The sequence below is a fragment of the Camellia sinensis genome, chromosome 10, assembly GCF_055761805.1.
Source record: "Camellia sinensis isolate YWXY chromosome 10, ASM5576180v1, whole genome shotgun sequence".
Taxonomy (NCBI): domain Eukaryota; kingdom Viridiplantae; phylum Streptophyta; class Magnoliopsida; order Ericales; family Theaceae; genus Camellia; species Camellia sinensis.
Window position 1 is genome coordinate 94,991,403 of NC_138970.1, and position 23,857 is coordinate 95,015,259.

At 42.4% G+C, this 23,857-nt stretch overlaps 1 long non-coding RNA gene and 1 pseudogene across 1 annotated transcript; one reads left to right on the top strand and one right to left on the bottom strand.

Annotated features, from left to right (window-relative positions):
• Positions 1-684: 684 nt before the first annotated feature.
• On the bottom strand, positions 685-3,800 carry LOC114321318 (uncharacterized). Its single transcript, XR_014342366.1, has 2 exons — positions 3,550-3,800; positions 685-1,015 (listed from the first exon to the last, which is right to left on the bottom strand). It is a non-coding gene; the product is annotated as an uncharacterized LOC114321318 (long non-coding RNA).
• Positions 3,801-4,570: 770 nt separating this feature from the next.
• Positions 4,571-7,442, top strand: LOC114321322 (CDK5RAP3 protein homolog; annotated as a pseudogene).
• Positions 7,443-23,857: the final 16,415 nt, after the last annotated feature.

The following is a 23,857-nucleotide window of genomic DNA, read 5'->3' on the forward strand; positions in this document are numbered from 1 at the left end:
GCTTATCATGAAGATTAACCATGCAAAAAATCAAATTAATCAAATATCAATATCCATATAATTGAATGACAAAATTGTACACCAAAAAAAAAAAAAAAAATGAACTGCAATTGTGAATTTGAAAATAAATGGTCTATTATTATTATTTTTTTCTAATTTTTTGCATGGTTTTATGATCCTATTACATAAATATTGTTGTCCGATTAATTTGATCTTTTACATGTACAATTTCTCTACGGGACTTACATGACGAACCGTTCGAATAATCGAGATTGGTCCAAAATGGGCACACAATACAAATCGCACCATCTAGTCCATTTATGGACCGGCAATGAGCCATACTTTTTATTTTTTATTTTTAAACTACACAAAAACATGTTTTACCATTGAAAAATATATAAATTATCTGACTAGGCAAACAAAGAGCATGGATGTAGCTTTATCCATTGCAGGGGATACATACTTTATTTTTTTAGGAAATTTTTTTATAGATTTCTTGCCAAATTTTATTATATCTAGATAAAAAACAAATAAATGAATCTACTGACTGATAAGAAAATTCTACTCACAAGAAAATCTAATAAAAATCTAATGGATGATGAGAAAATTCTATTCATAAGAAAATCTAATAAAAAAATTGGATTATGTATAACATCAAATATGGAAAGATGGAAAGTCCAGTCGTCTATCCAATCCAAAATTAATTTTTTTGGCAATTCTTATTGTAAAATTGTTCTATATAAGAACCATGCACACCATGCAAAGTCACTACGTTCTTTACAAAATACTCATAAACTCTATCCATATACTTTAAGTTGATCTCAGTTTTAATTCCTTGCTATGGAGTCAAAGTTTGCTTCTTCCTCATCCATCGTCTTCATCGTCGTTGTGTTCTTCTTTTTGTGCTCAACTGGAACCACCATTTCACTTCAGACCAACATTATCTTCAATGCAACAGTTGCACAAGATGGCTCGGGAAATTACAGGCGTATCAACGATGCGATTGCTGCTGCTCCTATGCATATCAGTGTAACCAACAGGTATTATTTAATAACTGACAACTGACTTTCACTACTTAAAAAAAAAAAAAAGAAGAAAGTTATTATTGAAAAAAGCAAAAAAAAAAGTATTTACTAGGTTTTATGAATATGATAGGTATTATATTCGCGTCAAGCCGGGGGTTTACAGTGAATATGTGGCGGTGGGAGAGGACAAGACGAACATTGCTCTAATTGGTGATGACGCCGCCACCACGAAAATTACGGGTAACCGGAGTAATGCCACCGGATTTGGAACTACACAGTCTGCTACAATGAGTAAACTTCACTCACTCTCTTGCAAGCAATTCTATTTTGGTTGTTTTTTAGTTTGCATGTGTTTAGGGATGATGAAGTAATTTTTTTTACTAGTATGTTTTTCAAAAGTCAAATCTTTTTGCATGAAAAAAGTTGGAAAAACAAGTGTTGATAATATTTATTGAGGAAATTACAAATCAGTTTATTTTTACAAAAATATTTATAGATTAGTAAAAATATGTATTAATATTAATAATTAAAATCATAGGTTGCGTTTGGTAGAGTTTTCTTACTATAATTTGAGAATATGAGTTGTATTTTGAGTTTATGAGTTTTGAAATTATGATTTGAGTATAGAAAATTTGTTTGATAAATGAGTTTTAAAAAGAATTTCGAAAAGAGTTTTGAATTGAGTGGGAAATTTTTGATGTGACATATGATATGTGATACAAAAATTTACAATTCATAACCAAACACAATTTAAAAATCTATGAAAAGCTTATAATTTTTTTTTAAAAATTCCAAAAATATTGTTTTATTAAAAATATATATAAAAAAAAACAATAGTGCCAATTGCAAAAAAAAAAGAAAAAAGCGCACTGCTCAGGACATCGGGCAAGTCAACCGGTGGGATGACCGGCTGGACGTCTGGTGGGACGACCGGTTAAGCCAGATTTCAAAAAAAAAAAAAAAAAAAAAAAAAATCCCGCTTGACACTGTTTTCTGCAGAGTTTTCTGTTTAGTGTGAAAATATGATTTGAAAATCCTATCCAAACATGGTATTAGAATGTGTGGATAGAATTATAATTTGAAAATACAACCAAACAGAGCCATAAGTTTTCAATGAATTTGTAATTATTTTTCTAACACTACATGGGTTGTAATTTTTTCATATTTATTTTTGAATCTAGCTTGCATGGTTGAAGTTTTGGTATCCTCTTTAGCCTAACATATGTATACATTTTCAGTAATGAATGTATGATTGAAATTGAATTAATATATTGTGAGGTTTAAACTTAAATGAATTTGAAACACATAGTGATATTTTTTAGTAAAATTCTAAATATATAGTATGTTTCTTAATAACCGGATATTCGGAGTACCTTGACTAATCTCGAATTTGAATAACTGATAGATTTTTGTTTTCACAGCTGTTGATGGGGAAGGCTTTATTGGCCAGTCTTTAACGATTGAGAACTCAGCTCCAATAAACAGTGGTCAAGCAGTTGCACTCAACAACAATGCAAATCACTCAGCATTTTACAAGTGCATTTTCATGGGTTACCAAGACACCCTATTAGCAAACAAAAATTCACAGTTTTACAAAAACTGTGAAATTTCAGGCACTGTCGATTTCATTTTTGGTTCTGCCTCAGCCGTGTTCCAAGATTGTGGCATCTACGTTCGTCGACTCTCACCTCCCAATGTGATCACCGCTAACGGTGGGAAACATGATCCAACATCGTCTAATTTTGGATTTTCATTCCAAAATTGCACAATCAACGTTGCACCAGAACTTAGGTCACGTAAAAACGAAGTGAAGGCTTTTCTAGGGCGGCCGTGGAAAAATTATGCCACTGTAGTGTTCATGGAATCGTATTTGGATGAAATCGTGCTACCGGAGGGATGGACATGGTGTTGTAATAACACGATTATGATGTTCGCAGAGTACAATAACCGAGGCCCCGGGGCAGATACTAGTAGAAGGGCGAAATTGTCAGGGTATAATGTCTTCAAAAGTGCAACTGAAGCTACCCCTTTTACAGTGTCTAAGCTCATTGATGGAGATTCATGGATCCCTCAAACTGGCATACCCTATAGGGGTGGTTTAAATAGTGTGTGAAACTATTTTTCTTTTTTCTATCATTAATTTACAATAACTAACACAAAATACATACCCTGTAGGGGTGGTTTAAATAGTGTGTGAAACTATTTTTCTTTTTTCTATCATTAATTTACAATAAGGAACACAAAATACCACGCAATTGATGTGGTCATGGAATTTAATAGTTAAATGTTATTTTAGTGGGTAGTTTGTTTTGAAATAATACTTTTAATTGCAGTTGCATTATTCTATCACTCTCTATATAAATTTTGTGAATCAAGAAAGCTTTCCTTGTTAGACACAATGGCCAAATTAAAACGTAATGAAAAATTCTGTTATTAGGATAATATTTGACTCACTTTGTTAAGTGGTTGAGAGACAAAAATATTCAATAGGACACAAATGAGAGTAGAAAAGGGATGAACTTACCTCTTCAATTGCAGCTTCGAAGGAGAGAATCAATCAGCAGCACCTTCGATTAAACCTTCAATCGCACCTTCGAAGTGTTCTTCAGACTCTCTTGGGAGTATTTCTGGAAGGAGATGATCGAATAGACATGGAACCCTAGCACCTTTTGGGAGTATTTCAGTCTTAGAGTATATCTTGGGAGTATTTCAGTCTTGGAGTATTTCGGAAGGAGATGAGAAGATCGAATAATGGAGAATAATACAACCCTAATTTTATTTGATTGCATGTTTTATTTATTACAACAGAACTCCAGACTTTTATAATTTTTAAAAGTAGACACAAAAAATTGCTCCGGCATCTTTTAATTTATAAAAAATCTCATTTTTTACCCCGGAGTTCCCAAAAACCTACCCATGGCGTACCCATTACTATACTGACCGTATAAAACGTACCCGGTGCATTTTTGGCGTACTCAGTACGCATGCAGTTGTATCGGTACGCGTATCCACACCCGGTAAGTACCCAACAATATTTTTAGAGTACCCGTGCTTCATATTATTTATCAAGAATTATATATTTATATATATATATATTTTAGGGTAAACTACCAATAGATCTTAATAGTTAGACTTAATTCTCATAAAATCCTATTGAATTTAAGTCTTGGTAAAATTGTCACTAAAAATAATTTTTTTGTCACAATTTTTTACATACGTCGCTAAAAATTGACAATTAGTGCCTTTTTTTGTCATGATTTTTATAAATTGTCGCTAAGTGGGGCAATCTATGTTAGTTATGCCTTCCAAGTGTTGTGTCAATACGCATCCAGGTTGCTAATGGGTTGGAAAATAAATATCTTACACATTGTAGCAGAGATGGTTTGGTCTTTGTGTTGTGGTTTATTGGTTGTTGAAGTTTTGAAGGATAAAGGGTGCTCAGAAGATGGCTGATGTTGTTAAAAATATATATATATATATATATTGAAGTTCATTAACTGGTGAAATGGCTTATTTTAGACGGTTAGAATAAGGACATAGTGCTGATCATGGTCTGTAGACTGAAACCATTCTAATAGAAATGTAGTCAATGCAATAACTGGTCATATTTTATAGTTATTGTATTGTTGTTTTAAATTTATGTTATTAGCAATCAACTTCATGCATCAAGATTGTTATGGATGTGGGAATAATGGCATACATGGAGCTCTTCCATACAGATATATGGCAACGGAGATTCTGATTTTTTTTTTTTTTTTTTTTTTTTGTGGTCAATGCTTAATTTTACTCAATGAAATATTAGAGTATTTACAATGAATGACCATGCTTTTACATTGCTTTATTAATTTGTTGCACTGAAACTCAAGGAATTATACTCAGCAGTGTTGATTTTTTCTTTTTTACTTACTATTTAGGTGTTTTATGTTAATTCACATTCTCTTTCCAGGGATTGGTTACTTGGAAGCCAAACAAATACATGGTATTCTTTTGAAGTTGACTCCAGAAAGCCGTAATATTTTTGGCCGGCAGTCCTCTCCCTCTCTCTCTGCCCCCTCCCCTGACTTACCATTTTTCTACATATAATTCTTATTTAAATTTTAACCTTTGGCAGGGTGTTTGGGAGTCAATCGTGCAATCTTTTGAGAAAGATCATATTTACCTTTGCGAGGCTGCTCAGCTAATGGTCCAGAATGTTAATTATGAAATGTGAGTGCTTTCATGATTGTCTACTTGGTTAATGCTAAATAATAATATTTGCTTGATGTTACTGCGGCTTATATTTGAAGACCATATCAGAAAAAGCAGGTCCAAAGGACTCAACAGCAACTGGCTGAACTAGAGCGCAAGGAAGCTGATATTAAAAGAAATGCAGCTTTTTCAGCAGCTAAATTTGCAGAGGCTTGTCAAGAGCTAGGATTGCAGGTATGATCCTGCATCACATGCCACTCTACTGATGATCATCAAGTTTGTATGATGTATATTCCTTCAAGAACGAACAAATTAAGTGTCAACTTTTGCTTTGCAGGGAATAAATGTGAGGTCGGAACTGTTAGAAACTGCAAAGAAATCTCTCCCAAGCACATTTAAGATGATTCTGGAAGTCTCAAGTGGTGATTCTGTGTCATAGGCAATTGAGTTTTATTCAAATTTTGCCAGAGACGTGCATACGGAAAAGGATGTATGAAAATTATTAAATATATGTTTGTCATGATTGTTGCTAGACGTTTACTGCTGTCACGTAATTGTCTTTGTTCAATTGGTTTGTTGTAATTGTCGCTAGATGTGTGCTGGTTAAGTATAATGGTTTTTGTTGGTGGGCAGACAGATGGAACTGGGGATTATTGTGTTGGATGCCATCAATAACTGCGGTTGTTTGGTGTGATTGCAGAAAACTTCCGGGACTGTGGGACATTATTGAAAACCCACCTTCTCTGAATGTTTCTGTGGGCTCTGAAGTTCTTGATACTATGAATGTTGAAGCCCGCCTTGATGAATCAAACTATGTAACTGGGGAGATGGGAGTGTAGCTGATATTATTGACTGGGATATTACTGTCGACAACTCACAGATAGATTGGGATATTGGTACTGTGGAAGAAACAGAAGATACTGGCAATGGATTGGGTCCTTATGAGATTGTGAATGCCAATGAGTTTTTACAAAATTCTCCACTGAATGATGATGGTGTGGAATCTGATAAGACCTTGTTAAATAAAAAGGAAGATGTTGTGGTCCCAGAGGTCTCTGAGTCACAGATTTCTTGGGATATTAGTGTTGAGAATCCTCAAGTTCATCTATTAAACTGAAACCCAAGAAATCGCCCAACAGAGGAGCCAGCTTTTGGAGACGGAGTACAGGAATAAGATTCTTGATGACCTATTTGACGTATGTTCTTATTTGTCATTTTGATTAATTAGGTACTGATGGAATTTTATTTTTTCTTCTAAACATTCATTGTTGGTTAATACTTTTGGTTGTTTTTTGATTAATTAGGTACTGATGGAATTTTGATTAAAAGGGCATGAGAATGTAACAAACAGTACAATCCTTTGTGAACTTGATATTTTTGTTTGACTTTTGGTTATGATATCAAAGCATTTTGACATCAATTGATATTTGGTACCATATTAAGGCATTCTTGAATCAGTGGTTGACCGAGTTGACAAATAACGAAACTCTGTCCTTGCAACATCAAGTCCAGGCAGTTGCTCCTTTAGTGTTGCAGCAGTAGTCTTCTGATACAATTCAGAAGATGTTGTCTGATGTTTCTTTGGCCATCTCCTCACTGACAAATAGAAAAACCAGGGATCAGATCATGATTCTCAACTCAAAAAGGTGCAGCATGCTTGGTTTTCAACAAGCTTTATACCTTGCCCATTTCCTTCACTGTCAAATTTCTTCTGCCCCACTTATTGTTTACAACACCAATCTATATTGAGAATTCACAATTGACAATTATATTATATTTACATGACTTTTCTTTTGGTATTTGATTGATGCATATCTTGTGCGATCCCAATAAGTCCTTGCATTTTTGGTTGTTGTAAGGAATCAACTGTCTATTGTTATGATCGTTTCAGAAGTTTTCTGTCCTGATCTTGATGGTTTTTGCTCAGTAACTGCAGTTTGCTTGACTATCCCTCTCCATCCAGTCGTGCACATTACTAGTAGTTTGGTTTCATGATGCCATGCTTATTATTCCTAATGAGTTGTGACAATATCAAGTATTGACTGTAGTGTGCATCTAATTTTCAGGTTTCTTGATAGACTAGTGAGTACACTAGAGGAAAAGAAACACCATGAAGTGAAGTTAAAGGAGGGGTTGAAGGACTTGTCTGCCAAACGCATGGAGCTGCAGAATTCATTGACGTCATTGTGGCCAAAGCAGGTGAGTTCATTCCTTTGTTGCTTAATTTAAGACACGGTGCTTGTGCTTTCAGATTAAACAATTATGTCCATAATGTATCTTTGCCAAGTGAAATGTGATAATACATATTTTAAAATTTTGTATCTCATATAGAGTGGAGGAATCTTGCACGACATTGCAGTACCCATCATACAACTTTTTTTAACGAATCTGCAGTTCTAATAATTCTGACATGTTTTTATTGTCACTTCTACATTCTACAAATGGGACTTGTGTGTGTTAGCTCATCCATCGATTCATTTTTGCCAAGTTTCAAACTCATTGGTTATTTGATCTCATTTAAAAGATGTATATGCTTATGTTCAACATTTTCAGTTCTATCGCGCATGATTAGGAATGAGTATTAAGTGGCTAGCAAAAAGTCCATCCCCGCCTTCTGTCATTTGCAAGTTGAATATTTAATTGGAGAAATCAATTCCTTGTTGAGCACTGGTCTCAGCGCATAAATCGTTGTCGTTACTCAGAATTTGTTTTTGTGTTTCTTGTTACATATACAGTGATTAACATGTTCCCTTTGACAATCAAATGCTGATTGTGTTCCCAATAACAATCTGCAATTCCTTACCTTGGAAATTTTACGTGACCTCCTGTCCCGTCTTATAGATTGAAACTACAGCATTTTTTAATAGCTTAACTTCCATTTAGCAATAATGTCTGTCAATACAATTTCCCTGTGGCTCCAACTTCTTCAGAACTCTGATGGTTGGCCCTAATATTAGTTTTTGTTATTATAGCTTTAGGAGGTTCTATTTGCACACCATGAATTCTCTCAGTATACACCATTTAACTATTAAATTTATATGATAGTAATATTTTCAAGTAAAATGACTATTGATTACAATATGGGTGCATTTGTATTTATTCAAGTAATTCACATATGAAAATATAAATCTCTCTTTATTCACTATCATTTATACACTATTAAATTTATATGATAATAATATCTTCAAGTAAAATGACTGTTGATGATAATATGGGTGTATTTGTATTTATTCAAGTAATACACATATGAAAACAAAAATCTCTCTTTTGGAACAAATCTCTCTTCCAATACTATTCATCTTCACTATTATAATCTAATATACTACATTTATCTTCTTCACCAGTATAATCTAACACATTACACTAATCGTCTTCCCATTATAATCTTCACCATTATTGAAGATTTAGAGTTTTAAGAACATTGAAATCAATTAATTTTTGAGATTTGCACACCATGAATGACGCTTAAATTGTTGATTTGGAGCAATACAACAATAAAAAGGTCAATTTATTTTTTTGTTTATCTCGTTTTTATAGATTGTGGCTTGTTCATTCATCACGTATTCGAACAACTAGAATCGAACATTTATAAAATGTTCAGTTATTTATATTTGACCAAAATTATTTTATTCAAATTATTAAGGTTAATCAAATAATATTCATATATAAAAAATTGAACACTTCGGTTGTGGAGTGTACAAATTTATTAAGGTTAAAAACGAAAAGTTATAATGTGAACTGAAATATTTTCATAATCTAAAAATTATTTTGTATGTGTATTAAGTAAAGGTGTATATTGAGAAAATCAATGGTGTGTAAATAAAATTATCCCTTAGCTTTTTAAATTGTTAGCTATAATAGAGATAAGACCCTTTTGCCCATAAGCTATTTCAGTAACTTTTTAACTAAAATAGGAGATCAAAATAATTAATATGTTTGGGATAATTTTTTACAGAAAAAAAAAAGTGCAAAAAATATTGAGGGAAAAAAAATCTTTGACTCTTTTGTATAGTTCTTCAACTTTTTAATTTTTTTAGTGATTTTTTAACTTTTATAGAAATTCCCAAACCAAGTTGAGCTTCAAATAATTTTATTTTTTGGATAAATAAATAGAAAAAGTCAGTTCAGTAATAATTTTTGCAAGTAAATACTTTAATTAACTTATTTTAAGCAAATAAAGTAAATAAATTAACCAAAAAGTGAGACCATTATTTATTAGAATTACCAATTCTTCTATCTTTTGCTGTAATTTTATCAGTTTGGGGTCATTTTATTCCTGGCAATGCAGTCTTGATCATGTATTTTGAGAAATTGAACGTCTGATACAAATTTAAAAGAGAAAATTGATGAAAATCCACACTAGCAATTGTCTAAGACAATAAATCCAATGAATATTTTTTATTAGTAAGAGGTCCATCTTTTGTAAAATAATTTGCAGAATAGAATTGGAAGCGACTTAGAAATGCATTTGAAATCCGTAGTTTCTTGGGTCTTGCCGGTTACTATAGACGGTTTGTGAAAGATTTCTCCGCGTTAGCTTTTCCGTTGACTAGGCTAACGAGAAATGGGGTGAAGTTTGTTTGGGATGAATTATGCGAGAAATCCTTCTTAGAGTTGAAGGGTAGGTTAACCATTGCACCAGTTCTAGTCCTTCTTGAAAGAGGTTTGGGTTACACTGTATATTGTGATGTCTCCATGTGACGACCATGCCGTATATAATATTCTACATTAAATTAATTAAGAAGATTTGGATCTTAATTAGCCATTATTCTAGTTTAATTTGGGATTTCTAAGAATTATGCGGTCAGATTTGTATATGATTTTAATAATGTTTTATGTTGGAATTAAAAATCAGAGGCCTAAATGGCTCAAGAGAGTATGATTGGTAAGTTGAATCAGTTTTGACATGGACAGGCCCACGAGGCATACAGCCCACGGCAAACCGCCCCGAACCCATTGCCTTGGACCCATAGCATAACTTGATTTGGCAAAGCCCAGGACAGCTGGAGTCCACCTGGACGTGGAGGGCCAAGGGCATGCGGACACATGACAGATGAGACACAGGCCACATCAGCAGACAAAGATCTGCAGAGTTATTGCCACAACACATCACCATTAATGCAGCCCATCACAGCAATTATTACGACAACACCTCCCCGTCGGAACAGAACCCCCTCACCCTGAACAAGGTAAGCTCCGGCACAGGCTTTCGGCGGAAAGGGGGCACGTCACAAAGGACAGTGAAATGATTACCAAAGGATATAAGCAACAAGAGAAGCACAAGAATAAGGTTAAGCTTTTTATCTCTCTCTTGATCCCTCTCTCCATATTCCCTACTTCTTCCTCTACTAATTCTCACGCCGGAGGGTTCACTGGGGGACTGCCCCGTTCCCCTTTGGGCTTGCATGCAGGTCATTTGACGGAATCATCACCCCGAACCGGAACCTGAAGAGCCTGGATCAGTCCGACCCATTCACCCGGGAAGAAGAACGTTATCAGTTGGCGCCGTCTGTGGGAACTTAGTGGTTTATCCGTGCGCTAGTTGTGTTCACTACCGCCGGAGCCCTCCCTTCTCACCATCACCTTTCCCTCTTGCCCGTCCAGGTGTATGGTCACGACTAGGTCCATGGCTTCTCACCACAACGCCGCCGATCACCAAACAGATCCTCCCCACCCAACCAACCCACCACAATACATCATCGAGCTCACCAACAGCATTAACCGCATGGCCGAGCAAAACCAGGCCCTGATCAATGCGTTACTCCAAAGAAACCCCCCCGTTCCACCTCCAAATATCCCACCCAACCAAGGAACAACCCCAGGCCATACTGCTCCACAACCCCCTCCGCCTAACCCAGAAGGTTCGCAGCCCCTTCCTCCCCAACATGAAAACCTACCACCCCCACCTCCACGCCCGCCAGTCGCAGCACTGGCTCCTGAGGGGGAAGCTAGCAGTGTCCAGCCTCCATTGACCGACCATGGCGACAACATTCCCCTCTGGGACGCCGAAATCCGAGCTATGAAACTCCAACTACAAGGGGTCATGCAGAACATTCAGCACAAGCCCTCAGTCACCACCAACTCGCCTTTTGTTGCCTTCATCCGCAACAAACCATTGCCTGCCAAGTTCAAGATGCCTACCGTTGACTACTTCGATGGCACGACGGACCCAGTCGACCATCTGGAAACCTACCGCACCCTCATGATCCTCCATGCCTTCCCTGACGAGATCATGTGCCGAGCTTTTCCAGTGACACTGAAGGGATCAGCTCGGCTGTGGTTTAGCCAACTACCGGCGGACTCCGTCTCCACCTTTCAACACCTCAGTGACTCCTTCCTGAGCCACTTTATTGGAGCCCAGCGTCAGAGACGTCCAGCCACCCAGCTCCTTAACATTCGTCAGACCGAAAGGGAGTCGCTCCGCAGCTTTGTCACCCGGTTCAACACCGAAGCCCTTCAAGTAGTGGAGAATGACGACAAGGTCATCCTCACCGCTTTCATGGCCGGCCTGCGGTCGTCTGATTTCCTTTTCTCCCTCTCCAAAAACCCTCCAACCACCATGGCAGCCCTCCTATCCAAAGCCCAGAAGTACATGAATGCTGAAGATTCTCTGGCCGCTCGACAAGAACCCACCCCAAAAAATCCGACCCCTAGAGACAAGAGGAAAAACTCCGAACCAAGAACCGCCCAGTATAATAACCAAACACCCCACTATAATGACCGACCCCCCCGTGCCGACCGGATGACTCCGACCAGACCGCCCGGTCGGTTTGAGCGATACACACCTCTCAACTCCCCTATGGAGCACGTCCTCAATCAGATCCAACGGGACTACCCCCTCAAGTGGCCCCTACCTTCCCGAAACCCTTCCACTCGAAAAGATCAGTCCAAATACTGCCGTTTCCATCAAGACCATGGTCATACCACCGACGAGTGTATTAACCTCAAAGATCAGATTGAGACCTTCATACGCCAGGGCCGCCTCAGCCGGTTCACAGATAACCGCCCTCTACAGAGACAAAGAACCGACCTCACCAGGAACAATCACCGACAAACACCACCCCGCAACCAAGGCCCACCTAACCAAGGCCACGATCGCCCACCACCACAGCCTCGGCCTCCTGGTAATCCCCCTCCACCAGTCGGAGAAATCCGAGTTATCTCAGGCGGCCTGGCTTGCGGGGGACCATACCGCTCGGCTCAGAAGGCAGAACTCAGAAAAATCAGGCAGGGCTCAGACAAAGCGGTGGCGACGGTGGACCGACCTCCCAAACAGTCAAAACAATGGATCGAACCCATCACCTTCACCGACACCAACTGTGCAGGAGTCCGTTACCCACATGATGACCCCCTTGTCATTTCCGCCATCCTCTCCAACTACAAAGTCAGACGAGTCCTCGTAGACAACGGCAGCTCTTCAGACATTATCTTCCTCAATTGCTTCCGCCAGCTCAAGATTAGGGAAGAGAGCTTGTCTCCTCTCCAAACCCCTCTGGTCGGCTTCACCGGCGACCGCATTACCTCCATCGGCTCCATCGATCTACCAATCACCATTGGCGAGCACCCGCGGCAAACCACTAAGTTACTCACCTTCCTTGTGGTCGACTGCCCCTCTGCTTATAACATCATCCTCGGCCGCACAGCCCTCAACGCCTTCCAGGCCATCACATCTACATATCATCTGGCCATCAAATTTCCTACCGATCTCGGTGTCGGCACTGTCAAAGGGGAGCAGACCGTGGCCAGGGAGTGTTATGTCGCCTCACTCAAGGAAGTCAAGCTAAAAGAGGCCATGATCATCGAAGGGCTTGACGTCCGAGATGAGGACGAGCTGGTCAGAGGTGAACTTGTAGAGGAACTTATTGAAGTTAACATTGATCCCACCAACCCAATCAGAACCGCCAAGATCGGCAGTCAATTACCCGCCCAAGCCAAGGCCGACCTTACTGCTCTCTTAACCGAGCACAGAGATATATTCGCCTAGACCCATTCTGACATGCCAGGCATCGACCCCTCCTTCATAACCCATCGCCTCAGCATCGAACCCCACTTTCGACCCCACCGCCAGAAGCAACGCATTTTTCATCCGGAGCGCAACACCCTTATAGCCGCTGAAGTTGACAAACTCCTCGAGGCCCAATTCATAAAAAATGTGGACTATCCTAGGTGGTTGTCCAATGTGGTCCTCGTCCGCAAACACAATGGCAAATGGCGGCTCTGTGTCGACTACTTTGATCTGAACCGAGCTTGTCCCAAAGACAGCTACCCCCTTCCTCGCATAGATCTGCTGGTCGACGCCACAACCGGTCATCAAATGCTCAGCTTCATGGATGCCTTCTCTGGGTACAACCAAATCCTGATGCACACATCTGACCAGGAGCACACATCATTTATTACCGACCGAGGTACCTACCACTACTGTGTAATGCCATTCGGACTGAAGAATGCTGGGGCCACTTACCAGCGGCTGGTTAACACCGTTTTTCATCACCAAATAGGCCGGAATATGGAAGTCTACGTCGACGACATGCTAGTCAAAAGCAAATACTCCTCCGATCACCTTACTGATTTACGTGAGACCTTCGCCACCTTGCGCAAGTACCAGATGAAGCTCAACCCAGAGAAGTGCGCCTTCGGCGTAGGGTCTGGCAAATTTTTGGGCTTTATGGTCAGCCAGCGCGGCATCGAAGCTAACCCTGAGAAGATCAAGGCCTTGGTTGAGATGCAGTCGCCTAAGACGGTCAAAGAGGTTCAGAGACTCACCGGCCGAGTGGCAGCCCTCAACCGCTTCATCTCTCGTGCGACAGATAAGTGCTTGCTCTTCTTCAAAGTTCTTCGGCAGACTTTTGAATGGACAACTGAATCCGAAGAGGCCTTCCAACAGTTAAAGCAATGCATGGCCAACCCCCCCTTCTCTCCCAAGCTATCACGGGCGAACCCCTCTTCCTCTACCTAGCAGTATCGGGAACCGCAGTCAGCGCAGCTCTCCTCAGAGAAGATGGCTCAATCCAACACCCGGTCTATTACATCAGTCGGGCTCTCAGGGGCGCGGAGCAGAACTACCCCCTGCTGGAAAAACTGTCCCTGGCCTTGGTCATTGCCTCCAGACGACTCCGCCCATACTTCCAAGCCCACTCCATAGTGGTCCTCACCGACCAGCCCCTGAAGAAGGTCATGCAGCAACCAGAACTCTCAGGTAGATTGATGCAGTGGTCCGTAGAACTCAGCCAGTTCGGCATCTCTTACCGCCCTCGGACAGCAATCAAAGGGCAAGCTGTAGCTGATTTCATCGTGGAGTTCACCAAGCCGACCCCGACCACTGCACCCCCGCTCCTACCAACTCCAACAGAGCCAGAAGATCCCCATTCTTGGACTCTTAACGTCGACGGTTCGTCCCGAAGAGAAGGAAGCGGTGCTGGCCTCATCCTCACCTCCCCTGAGGGCGGCTACTTCAAATGTGCCCTCCGTTTCTTGTTTGAAGCAAGCAACAATGAAGCCGAGTACGAGGCATTAATAGCAGGACTCCACCTTGCCAAGGACATAGGGGTCAGCCACCTCCGAGTATCCAGCGACTCCCAACTCGTCGTCGGTCAGATGACGGGGGACTTTGACGCCAAGGACGACACGATGCGAGCTTACAGAGATCTGGCACTCCCCCTTGCTCGCCTCTTCAATACTTTCCACATCAGGCACATTCCTCGGGGGGAAAACTCCAAAGCAGATGAGATGGCTCAGTTGGCCTCTGCTGACCACCCTACTCTTAGCCATGATGTCCGCGTCGAATATCTACACCACCCAGCCATCTCACCAGCTCTGCAAGCCGTACAGTACATCCAAAATGAACCCATCCCTTGGGCATCCGACATTCTCCTATTCTTGACCACAGGAGCCCTCCCAGATGACCAGCAGCAGGCTGCCAAAGTCCGATCCCGAGCGTCCAATTACGTCATTCTGGACGGTATATTGTACAAGCGCGGTTTCTCCCGGCCGTATCTACGGTGCCTCAACCCCGCCCAAGCAACTTATATAATGCAGGAGATCCATGAAGGAATTTGTGGTAATCACTCAGGTGGCAGGTCCCTTGCCCAGAAGATACTCCGTACGGGGTATTTTTGGCCAACTCTTAATTAGGATGCGACCGACTTCGTACTCAAATGCGACAAATGTCAACGCTTTGCCAACATCCCCCATGCCCCCCCTACAGAGCTAATCACACTCTACAGCCCCTATCCGTTTGCCAAATGGGGGATCGACCTGGTTGGTCCACTTCCCACCGGTCGAGGCCAGACCAAGTTCGCGATTGTTGCCATTGATTACTTTACCAAGTGGGTCGAGGCTGAACCCCTTGCCATAATCACCGAGCGGAACACTACTAGGTTTATCTGGCAATTGATCATTTGTCGATTTGGCATCCCTCAGGCCATCATCTCGGACAATGGCAAACAATTCGATAACGCAAAGTACAGAAAATTTTGTGCCGACCTCTAGATTCAACCATGTTTCTCCTCCCTCGGTCACCCTCAAGCAAACGGCCAAGTTGAGGTCACCAACCGTTCCCTCCTGAAAATCATCAAAACCAAGCTCAAAGCTGCTAAAGGCCTTTGGGCCGAGGAACTACCAAACGTACTCTGGGCTTACCAAACCACTGCTCGCACTCCCACTGGAGAAACCCATTTTCGCTTAACATATGGCGCTGAGGCAGTTATTCCGGTAGAAGTCGGTCTACCTACCCCCAGGGTTTTACATCTGGACCTGGCCGCAGCCGAAGAACTCCATCGGATAGACTTGGACCTCGTCGAAGAGCTCAGAGAGACCGCTGCTGTCAGATTGGCTTCATACCAGCAGAAAATGAGAACACACTACAATCGCCAGTCCGACCACGAGAGTTCTCCGTAGGGGACCTTGTCTTACGAGAAGTGACTCCTGCCACAAAGAATCCAACCGAGGGCAAACTGGCAGCCAAATGGGAGGGGCCCTACGTTGTGAAAACCCGACCACGACTAGGCACTTACCGACTTCAAGACATGGAAGGCCGAGACCTGCCCCATCCCTGGAATGCGGAACATTTGAAGCGTTACTATCAATAATTCGTACTTTTGTATTGACAATATCGTTGTATTTCCCTTTTTATACATAATGCAAACTTCGCCTGGTGATTTCGGTTTTCATAATTCAACTGTCTCTATGTCGCTCCCATAACTTTTTCACTTGCAGCATTTCAAAAGCCTCGGCCAGACCGAGCACTTCAAAAGCCTCGGCCAGACCGAGTACTTCAAAGCCTCAGCCAGACCGAGCACTTCAAAAGCCTCGGCCAGACCGAGTACTTCAAAGCCTCAGCCAGACCGAGCACTTCAAAAGCCTCGGCCAGACCGAGCACTTCAAAAGCCTCGGCCAGACCGAGCATTTCAAAGCCTCAGCCAGACCAAGCACTTCAAAAGCCTCGGAAGACCGAGCACTTCAAAGCCTCAGCCAGACTGAGCACTTCAAAAGTCTCGGCCAGACCGAGCACTTCAAAGCCTCGCCCAGACCGAGCACTTCAAAGCCTCAGCCAGACCAAGCACTTCAAAAGCCTCGGAAGACTGAGCACTTCAAAGCCTCAGCCAGACGAAGCACTTCAAAAGCCTCAGCCAGACCGAGCACTTCAAAAGCCTCGGCCAGACCGAGCACTTCAAAGCCTCGGCCAGACTGAGCACTGCAAAGCCTCAGCCAGACCAAGCACTTCAAAAGCCTCGAAAGACCGAGCACTTCAAAGCCTCAGCCAGACTGAGCACTTCAAAAGCCTCGGCCAAACCGAGCACTTCAAAAGCCTCGGCCAGACCGAGCACTTCAAAAGCCTCGGCCAGACCGAGCACTTCAAAGCCTCAGCCAGACTGAGCACTTCAAAAGCCTCGGCCAGACCGAGCACTTCAAAAGCCTCAGCCAGACCGAGCACTTCAAAGCCTCGGAAGACCGAGCACTTCAAAGGCCTCAGCCAGACTGAGCACTTCAAAGCCTCGGCAGACCGAGCACTTCAAAGGCCTCAGCCAGACCGAGCATTTCAACAGCCTCAGCCTGACTGAGCACTTCAACGCCAAGCAGAACCACATTTTCAACACTTAGTCACATTCTGAAGCTTCTTCACAGTTCCAGGACCACGTCTTTACCTAGTTAAATTCTCCACATACTCTCACGTATTACATTTACTGATCAGATTATTTGCCAACTATTTAGTTACAATTTACAACCTGCCTCTTACTCCAATTTTTCCATTATCTTTTCAATTTTCATACAACTCCAATCGCACTCCGCAGGGAGGAACTTTTAACTTTCACGTTGCACGATATTTTTATTGACCCAATCTTTATGACCAGTTTTAATCACAACATTTCATTCATGCTGGCAACATAAGCAAAATACACAAAATTCAACTGGCTATACATTCATCCATTACAATTAAATAATCTTTGTACACAACTTCATTACAGTTAAATTCTCCATACCTTCATTCATTCACTCATTCCTTTACAATGTGTTTACAAGTTTAAAAAAAAAAAAAAAAAAAAAACAAACACAGAGCACGCCTAGTTTTTCTTCTCCTTGGCTACTCCTCCTCGCTAGATGCCAGATCCTCTTCTTCAACGCCTTCGTCCAGGGGGGTCTGGGCCACATCATCTTCGCCTATTGTCACACTACTAAGGTCCAAGTGTGGGAACAGCTCTTCAGCTCTGCGCTTGAACATTTTCCAACCGCTGTCCCAGAACTCGGCCATTTCGTGCTTATAGAAGTCTGACTGCTGGAAGCTTTCAATCACCTCTACCTCTGTCCTACCTCCAGCAGTCTTCCTTGATGGGCCCACCCCCCCCAGACTCTTGACCAGCCAGACTCCTGGGGACAGCAGCATCCACCACCATCTGAAATTCGGGGGACCCTTTATATTGCTCCACTGCTGCGACGCATAGATTAGGGTAGGCCGCCTTTTCAGACGCCGCCTTCGCCCTCTCCTCGTCCAGCTCCCTTTGCAGGGCCCCCCTTTCAGCAGCCGCCGCCGCCCTCTCCTCTTCCACCCCCTTCCTCAGACTCTCCAACTCCGCCGCCGCCTTCGCCTTCTCCATCTCCCACTCCCTCAGAAGCCTCCCTTTCTCCTTCTCTGCTCTGGCACGCTCCTCCCCCAACTCCTTCAACAGATCTCCAATTCTGAAGTCCGCTTCATCTTTTTGCCTGACCAGCTCTTCATTGCTGGTTATGGCCTCTTCATGCCGCTCGATTGCCACGGCGCAGGCCCTCTCAGACTCTTCCAACTTTTTCTGTTCACCAGCCAGTTGGAACTCAAGCGACACAACCTTACGGCGTGTGTCCTCTAGTTCCAACTTGACTGCTGGCAGATCGGCATGGGCAGTCTTCCAGTCGGCACTGTCCTTCTTTAATTTGGCCAACTGGGCCCTGGCCTCCTCAGCCTTCAACTTGGCAGCCCCAGCCTTCCTAAGAAGGGCCCCCGCCAAGGTAGTTACCTCCATTTGGGCGGAGCATAACCCCCTCAGCAAGTCGGCCTCATTATACCCAAATGCCGCGCGCAGAGCTCCCTCCTCCACAATCTTCACCAGGCGGTCTGCCCCCGCCCTGGCTGGGCCTTCTTCTCCCTCCAACCTTCCAGCCACCGCGCACGCATGATAAATCGTCGTAGCCAGACGAACCCCTCCTTCCTGGGGGTCAGGCCTCTTCTGGACCTGTTCCCCTCCGCTCGGCACCGCCTTACTCACCCCAGCCTCCACTTGCACTGGTGGAGCAATCTCCATAACCTCCACCGTTAGGATGATCTCCACCACCTCTGGGGCGTCCTTTGCCACAGGGACCTCCACCTCCGTTGGGGCCACCTTCGCCCTCTTGGCCCCAGACTCCTCTGCTGCTTCCTCTGGGGCACTCCTCTTCTTCTTCTTTTTATTTTTTAGAGCTTCCACCGCCTTTCCAGCCTTTTCCTTTATAGGGTCTACAGGCGGCGGCCGCGGCTCAAAACTGCTTAAGTCTTTTTCACCCAACGGCCTTGGGCGCGGTCGGATTCTCTCCCGCGCGATCGGTTGAGGCGGACGGTCCCTCTGCGCCTCCTTGAACTTCGCGGCCTTTGCCAGAATGGCCCGATCCTCCACCTCCTGGGCTTTTCTCCTCGCCTCCAATTCCGCCCGGCCGAGGTCCCCGCCTTTCGGCTGTGGTCCCAGCCCCGCCTCAAACAGTGCAGATGGTTGGACAAGCTCGTCCCATCTGGCCTTCTCTCTCTCTCTCCACTCCTTCACCCGCTTCACCCTCTCTTCCGCCATCACCCCCAGTCTCGATTCCATCGACCTGGTGGGCACCTTCCAGATGGTGCGCACCCCCATTCCCCCATTAACAGTCACGTAGAACCACCGCGGCCGCCACCCCTTGATCGACGTGGGCAGCCCCGCCACCAATCCCCTCCCCATCACCGCTTGTAAGGTGACCCAAGTTTCTTGTTGCCCCGACGCCTTGTAACACGAAAAGAACTCGTCTACCGTCATGGCCTCCTCCCCATTCGCCTTAGGCCACGCACTCGCACAGGCCAGCAGAATCTTCCAGGCATTGGGCATCAGTTGCCCCGGCGCTACCTCCAGGCGATTCAGCACGTCAACCACCACTTGAGGCAGTGACAACCTCAGCCCCCCTTTTAGCACCTCCTCGTACAGGGAAAACTCCCCTGGCCTTGCGGTAGACGGCCTTTCCCCTGATGTTGGCAGCAGTAACTCTACCTCCGCCGGAATCTGGTACCGCTCCCTAATCACCTCCAAATCCGCCACCGTGAGTGTGGATTTGTCCGCCTTAGTGTGCCACTGCTTTGGCTCCACCTGACTTAGTGGCTTTGGGGCCAATATCAGGGCCAACGCCTCCGTCCTGTATTGCGTCGCTAAATCCTCCCCATCATCATCCCCCAACGGGTCCACCCTCACATTAACTCCTTCTTCTTGTGCCATTTCTAGGGTTTGCTTGCAACTCACTTCTGACGCAGGAACGAGGAAATTCACAAAATGCTACACAGGTATGTCGTCTGCAGTAAAGGAATTAACACTTGGATATTTTGGGTTTTTGTACACAGGTAGTTGAAACGCATTATACCAACAACCCACGGTTTACCCGTATTCCATGGATCCGCATTAATTTTCGCCCGTTTCAAAACCTTTCAAATCAACCGCCAAAGCCGCCTTTTCAAAACCCCACTCGTGACCTATCGTTTCATTTCTGCTCCAATGCTTCACTTCCCCCACGATATTACCACGTGTATGGCCACGATGCACTGTCTCCTCCCCTTCCCCTGTCTTTTCCATTTCAAATCATCACATGGCCCCACCTTACCCCCTCTCTTTTCGAGCCCCGCGCCACCCTCGCGGTCGGCACGCCTCTCGGTCGACCCCTCTCACTCGGCCACCCTCGCGGTCGGCACGCCTCTCGGTCGCCCCCTCTCACTCGGCCACCCTCGCGGTCAGCACGCCTCTCGGCCAACGCCTCCTACTCAGCCACCCTCACGGTCAGCTTCTCCCGATTCAATTACCCTGGCGATCGGCACGGCTTCCCGTAGACCTCTCTACTCGGTTCGAATTTCTCTTCCTTATTACTATTCCCTTCGTTGGACTAAAGCTGCACTCGGAAATGGGGGACTACTGACATGGACAGGCCCATGAGGCATACAGCCCACGGCAAACTGCCCTGAACCCATCGCCTTGGACCCATAGCATAACTTGATTGGCAAAGCCCAGGACAGCTGGAGTCCACCTGGACGTGGAGGGCCAAGGGCATGCAGACACATGACAGATGAGACACAGGCCACATCAGCAGACAAAGATCTGCAGAGTTATTGCCACAACACATCACCATTAATGTATCCCATCACAGCATTTATTACGACAACACCTCCCCGTCGGAACAGAGCCCCCTCACCCTGAACAAGGTAAGCTACGACATAGGCTTTCGGCGGAAAGGGGGCACGTCACAAAGGACAGTGAAATGATTACCAAAGGATATAAGCAACAAGAGAAGCACAAGAATAAGGTTAAGCTTTTTATCTCTCTCTTGATCCCTCTCTCCATATTCCCTACTTCTTCCTCTACTAATTCTCACGCCGGAGGGTTCACTGGGGGACTGCCCCGTTCCCCTTTGGGCTTGCATGCAGGTCATTTGACGGAATCATCACTCCGAACCGGAACCTGAAGAGCCTGGATCAGTCCGACCCATTCACCCGGGAAGAAGAACGTTATCAAGTTTAATTCCTAATATTGAACTATATGGGAGTTTAATTAAATATTTGATTTAGTTTAGTGAAATCAAGATTTGATTAATTGGGTCCGATTTGGAGTTAATTAAGTTAATTCAATTATGAGGATTGAGAATTAAGATTATTGTGAATTAAATTCAATTATAAGGTGTCCAATTTGAATATGTAAATTATTGACAAGAATTTTGGGTTTTATTTGAAATTGAAGGCTTAAATGATTTGGGAAACCAAAATTTAAGATGACAATAAGTTTAATTTGATGTTTGGAGACTTTTGGAAGTTTAATTAAAAATTTGATTCAAATTGATAAATTTAAATATGATTAATTGGGCCTTAATTAAAGTTAATTAGACTAATTGAATTATGTGGGAATTGATCAATAAAGATCAAGTATGGTTAATTGTGGTTTAATTAAGCTAATGGATAATTAATAATTAATCTAATCTTGATCATAAAATAAAATGATGGAGTAAAACTAAGAAAGTTCTAGAAAGATTGTGAAGGGAGTTGTTTTGTTGTGTTGGAGGAATTCAAAATAAGAGAAGTAGTGGCTTCATTTATTTATTATTGAAGACTTAGAAGAGTGTGTGTGCGCATTGTGTATTCATTTGTGCTGGAAGAAAAACAGAGAGAGAGAGAGAGAGAGAGAGAGAGAGAGAGAGAAAAGAACTCAAATTGCTTGAAAGTGTGGAGAAGGCTCAAGAATTGAACTATTCAACAGCTCTAGGTAAGGAATTCAAGTTTAATTCTTTTAGATTAGTCACCTAAAAGCTGAAATTAATAAGTCATTGGTTTCAATTTCATATAATTTGGAAAAAATTAGAAAACAAGGATGAAGAAATTAAGTAAGATTCATGGTTATGGAAATTAATTATTTTGGATTTGATTTTGTAGACTTGCATGAAATTAAGTCCCATTGTTACATGCATGAACAAATTCTACAAGTTCTAATATTCTAATCGTACATGCATCATAGATTTCTCAGGATTGATTTCATGTTTTGAAGAAACAAGAACTAAAGTTTTGGGATCATATTTTGAAAGATTAATTCATGTTTTAGAATTTATGAGTTTAAAATTGGGGTTGATATGAAGAAAATGAATAAAATCTAAATTAGAGCAATTCAAGAATTAAATTACGATTTGATTTTGAATATATAAAATTAGTTTGTTTTGATCATAATCTCATACATGCAAATACTTTTATAAGAGTTTTATAACTTCAATTTCATGTAATTTAAAAGGAATTAGCAAGTTGAAGAAGAAAATTGAAGTATAATTATAAGATAAGAAAGATTATGTAACGCCCTCAAAATAAACACATCAATCATATATTCTTGACATAAGAGAATAAAACATAATTACATTTCATCAGAGTATTCATTACAAAATGTATTACATGTTAACAACAAAAGTAAATGCCCTACGGGCTTTCAACTTTCCAAGCCAACACTTGGTTACAAAAAGAGTGAGTGCTAACTCAAAACAGATAATAAGCCCTTGGCTTGATACACATGTAATACAAAAATGTAATCACAAAAGATGTCCCAGCCACTAAGCCTCTCAAGCTACGTCCTTGGAGGTGGCATGCTACCTGTACCTGAAAATGATGTCCCATATAGGGTGAGCCAATGCCCAGTAGAGATATGCTAAACATAATATGCACAATAACTAAAACATTAGCATTTGATAAATGTTTAACTCACATAAATCAATTCATATCCCATTTCAATTACATGACAAATGTGTCCATGTTTCGTTTCACTTTCCATTTCTTATCCAATTTCTCAATTCATAATTATGGCTCAGAACCTGGCCAAATAATTTAAATGAGATTACATCTCATATCAACAGTACTTCCAATTCAATTGAGATAACAACTCAAATTAAACACTTCCTACTTGACAATAGATACACATAATTGCTATATCAATCTCAAACAAAACACTTCCGTACTTCATATATGATACACAGATTCGCTGTATCAATACTTCAATAGATACACATATTTGTTGTATCGATGGAGTCCATCCCCTATCTCCTCCCAAACAATATACGGTTTAGGAGTCCATTCCCTATCTCCTCCCACACAATACAATGTATATAAACACATATCATATACATAATCAATCAATACATAAATTTGATGTATTATTCCAACCGTTATATTCGATGACATATTCAATTGATTAGTTTTAGTTTGCCTAATCATCATGCATTGTCTACAACAATCAAGACTATCTTCCACCGATAGCCCAAAGTAATTATTTCTAAACAGAAAATAATTACATCAACAGATAATTTATCAACAATTTTCAAAGGTGAGTGATTAATAAATCCAACTCCACTATTCCATCTCATATTATGCCAATTTCATGGATTCCAACTTAATT